The sequence below is a fragment of the Myxocyprinus asiaticus genome, chromosome 23, assembly GCF_019703515.2.
Source record: "Myxocyprinus asiaticus isolate MX2 ecotype Aquarium Trade chromosome 23, UBuf_Myxa_2, whole genome shotgun sequence".
NCBI lineage: Eukaryota > Metazoa > Chordata > Actinopteri > Cypriniformes > Catostomidae > Myxocyprinus > Myxocyprinus asiaticus.
Window position 1 is genome coordinate 18,227,613 of NC_059366.1, and position 4,931 is coordinate 18,232,543.

Here is a 4,931-nt window from a genome sequence, read left to right on the forward strand (position 1 = left end):
GCTGCTCAAGAACAATAAGCGTTTATCTCCACCCTCCCTCTCTTTCTTGCCTTCTCTATCCGTTGTTTCCCACAGTAAAGCCACGCTCACTCGGAGAGAGTGACATGCCCGTGTGAGTGACGTCTTACCAAAAGAGAAGCATGCAGGGATTCTGGATTGGAGCGTCTGTTAGACTGAGTTCCACAAGGGGATTAGGCACTTTTCATCTGTATGACGCACACTAGAAAGGGAGAGAGAGAGCAAAAGAGTAAAAGAGGGAGACCAGAGACAGAGTGTGAGAGAGAGACAGAGGATGGGGTCGTCATGGAGATATTCACCCATGAAGGGAATGTAGGGTGAATGACAGAAAGAGAGAGAGAGAGAGAGAGAGAGAGAGAGAGAGAGAGAGAGAGAGAAAGAGAAAGAGAGTAGCTCAAGGAAAGCCCTAAGATACACACACAACACCACACTTTTCATTAGTTTTCACAGAAAACTATTAGCTTGTGCACTAATTACCAGCCGAAAAATGGCACAAAGGCACTCGTGCTAATTTGCATGCACATATTCTCTCTTTCTCCTCCAGAGCTTTGCTAGTGTAACTGGCTAACCCTGAGGGAGGCCCTTCTACAGCACTGTTGTGCATCTGACTTAATGCTCTAGCCTTCAGATTAAAATATCTGCAGGCAAATGCCTTAAACCCGCCGCCTTCTCAAAGATTACTTAGCACATCTCGCCCCATCCAGCATGGATGCAACGTGAGCTTCAATGTGAAACCCTACTAATGGGACCAGGTGGAGGGCAAATCTCAGCACGATACTTTAGGTAACATGAAATGCCACATCTAATTCATATTAACATGGAGTAGATGACAATCACCTACCATTGGGAGCATGGCAGTCTGTAGTGGATCTTGTAATTAAACCACCCTCCATTAGTTTTTAATGGGTTTATTTCCTCAAAAATGAAAATTCTGTTGTCATTTACTCACCTTCATGCTGTTCCAAACCCATATGGCTTTCTTTCTTCCATGGAACACAAAAGGAGAGGTTTAGTAGAATGTCCAAGCTGCTCTCTTCCATAAAATAAAAGTGGATGGGACTGTCAAGCTGAAAAATGGCACAATAAAAGTATCATAAAAGAAGTCTATGGGTCTGTTCCGAAACCTAGTGAGCGTCCTCCGGATGCAGCATTTTAAGGCATCATAGATACACTCCTGACCCAAAGGTTGTTCTAAATAGTAGGTATCTTAAAGCTACACTATGTAACTTTTGGTCTTGTGGAAGAACATTGTTTTGGTTGTGCTTCAGCTCTGCTCCTCTGCACAGATGAATGTGGTTCGAGGCACCGCTGTACACATGGATACAGGACATCTTATCAGAGTGAATGGACAAATAAAGAGCTAAATAAAGGAAAAGATGGATATCCGAAAACATGTCATCTGAGCAGATAAGTGCCATATCTTATGCTGCTGTTTTGATTTATTGGAAACATTGATGTTTTGAAATAAATGATGTTACAAAAGTTAGATAACGTTCGTTAACATTAGACATAACGATTGCTAGTCTGATAAGGTCAAACGTCGTAAAGTTTTTATAACTGTAGGATATTCTGGCCAGATAGACCACAATAGTAACTAATTTATAGATTGTCATTGTTACCAACCAGTGGTCAACATCATTTCAAGACTCACATGTCCTTGGCAAGTCTAGGACTAAAGGATTTATTTATATAAATTATTGCCGTTAGAAAAAAGAATACACACACGTGCTGCACCTATTACAATATAATTATTGTATTTCACATGTGTGTGTGTGTGTGTGTGTGTGATTACACAACTATACATAAACCATATCAATAAAATATCTTACCTGTCGAGTAAGAAAAAAGCCATCTCTGGGTCGCTTTTAAATCCTTTCAGTTGTCGCCACCTCTGAAAAGCCAAGCCGATGTTAATTCAGGTTTTATTACAGACTCTGTCGCTTTCCCTTTTTTCTTGTAGACTCTGCTCTGTTCGGGGTTTCTTTGTTTTTACAATCGGTAATTCCCCGGAGGTTTGCCATTTTGAATGATCCATGGTCAATTTTTCTCGTTCATTGTGACAACAAACTTTCAGCTTCAGCTACTCCCACACACGTGCTACAGCAGCCAGATCTTATTTTCTCTGTGTACAGATATGATGTCAACACACACGGGCGAATGACATATGTATGCAATTTCCCCCGAAATCCATCCCGACAACATGATTTGGAAGATGGAGTTATATTGCACTCTCTCATTAATAACATTTTGTTATTTTTTAACAAAAAAAAAGTTCAATAGTGTAACTTTAACTATGCTGCCTCATAAGATATCTCGTTTTGGCCACATTTTAAAGTAGCATCCTTTGTATCCTTCCCCGGGTAGGTGGGCCCAAAATGCACCGTGATGAGTTTGGTGGAAAAATAAATCTAAGATGGTAGATGAAGCAAGATAAATTTTAATGATACATTTACTTATAATCAATTCAATACTGAAAAGTATTGATACAAATAGTTTAATATGACAGAAAACTATTTTACCCAAAAAGTGTGTGTGCTATGTATATTTATGCTCATTAGAGTGCATCATTCCTTGCATCACCTGTATTGAAATCAGTTGTGAGTTGATTCTTCTGTGCACTGCGCGTGAAGAGCGCTATTTGAATGACACTAGGGCTGGACTGGTAATCTGGCATACCGGGCATTTTCCCAGTGGGCCGACGCACTTTGGGGCCGATCAGGGGCAGACTGGCCATCGGGAGAACCGGGCCGGCCGTGAAACGGGCCGAATGGGCCGCAATAAGCTGAAATGAGCTGCCGCATTATGCACAACTGGCCACAAAACGGCACCACGATATGCCGAAGGTGGCAGCGATATGCAGAAAAGGACAGCGACCCCCCCACTGAACAACATGGTCCAAATTTTAATGATGACATTTTATGACAATCATGTTTACGTTTTGGCAACAAATCATTAAGAATGAAGCGTCTCTCGCTGTTGTTTTGAATGTTTGACAACCGGAAATGTTCTAGGAACGAAGACATCACTTCCTAAAACCAACAAACATGCTTTAAATAAGTCTATATTCCAAGTATTCTTAAGACATATGATTAGTGTGAGGAACAGACTAAAATTTAAGCTGTTATTCACTGAAAATCTTGCTTGACAGGGAGGTGTGATCACCATTCACTTTCAATGTATGAAAGCAGCTTGGACATTCTCCTATAAATAATTTATTTTCTGTTCCACAGAAGAAAGTCAGTCACACATGTTTTGAAAGACATGAGCATTAGTAAATCATGACAGAATTTTCATTTTTTTAAGCACCCCTTACAAGTCAGCTGTATAGAAGAAGCATTGATGTATATGATCTGATGGTAACTAGTTAGACGAATGTATCTGGGGCATAAATGTATGCAGCATGTGCTCTGTAATAGAATGCCAAATTATTTTTCAAAGGTGCTGCTGTAATTGTAGAGCTCTATCATCTGATTCTGTCATGCTGATCTGATATCAAAGAGATGAAAGCTCACTGTGATTGCACATTCCAGGAGCTGGAATCCCACACACACAAAGACTCCTGCCTGATTCACCCAGATAGAATTACAGTGAAGCTTACACAGGCCAGGCTTTAAACCACATTACAGTAATACAAAAAGGGCCAAAGACCAAAGGCATTCATATTCTGTTTGGTACATACAACAAGTGCGGGCAAAGTGCCAACTGTGTTGCCTTTGTGTATTCGCCTCTTTTTCCATGCATACAAACATGTTTGTGTTTGGTGTATTGTAAACAGTAAAGGTCAGCACCCCTGGAGATGGACAGAGTGTAGGAACAGAGAGAAGGCCACATACACTGCATCTAAATACTCCTCTTTTGAGGGCTTAAAGAAATGAAATGCCATCATTTCTTCCACAGAGCACAAAATGAGAAATTGTGAAGAATGTACTAGTCGTTCTAGACTGAGCTCACTGTCAATTCGGTGACAGCAGTATTGGAAAGTTCTTCAGGTGAAATCGGCCTGTGCTTATCGAAATCTGAAGCACTGCCGCCAGCGTCGGTAGCTGGAAGTGTTGTTAAACGTATGGGCACATGTGAGCTCCATTTTCCTAAAATGTCCACAGAGTGGTGCCAAAAGTGAGTTGTAAATTATGAAATACAGTCAACAGAAATGCTTATTGTATTAATCATGCACCCTAACCCAAACCAAAATGTCAGTGGAGTAAAAACTTAATTTTCTGAGAAAAAAATGCATCCCTGCTCACCACTGTTTATATAAACACATTAACAGCAATTTAATTACTTGAATTACTTCTTGGATTCCATGGGACCAAGACCCATGTCTTGGAGATTGCTCATGCAACATGTTCTCAGTAGTGCTAGTGGAAAAGATTAACATATTTAAATTGATTTAAAAAAGTCTGATTGGGAATGACACTAATTCTGCAGAATGGGCTGATTTCAGGTAACATAAATATTCGGAAGCAACTAGATGATTTCCAGTGTGATGATGTTGGGTCACTCTTATCCATACAATTACTATGAGTGGGGACTGAAGCTTTCTAGCTTTAAACAGAATGAAAAAGCATGAGAGTTAGATTAGTGAGCAAATCATTCTTTTGAATCAGATCATTTTGGAGAAATTGGTTAATAAAACAATATTGCACAAGCAAGAGTGCTGTGCTGATAAAACAGCCATGCTGATTTACGGCCATACGGCACGATTGCGAGTGTGATATTGCTTTTATACAACAGTTTAAAGAACAAGTTAATAAAAAAAATTAGGAAAAACTAAGGACTGTCACAAAAAAAAAAAAATAAATACAATAAATAAAAAATAAAACACATTTGTCCATGGAAATACTTTCTTAGGACACGTATCAGGATCTTCCTTTGCTACTTCAAAAGATGCGCACAAGCCTCCATTCCTAAAT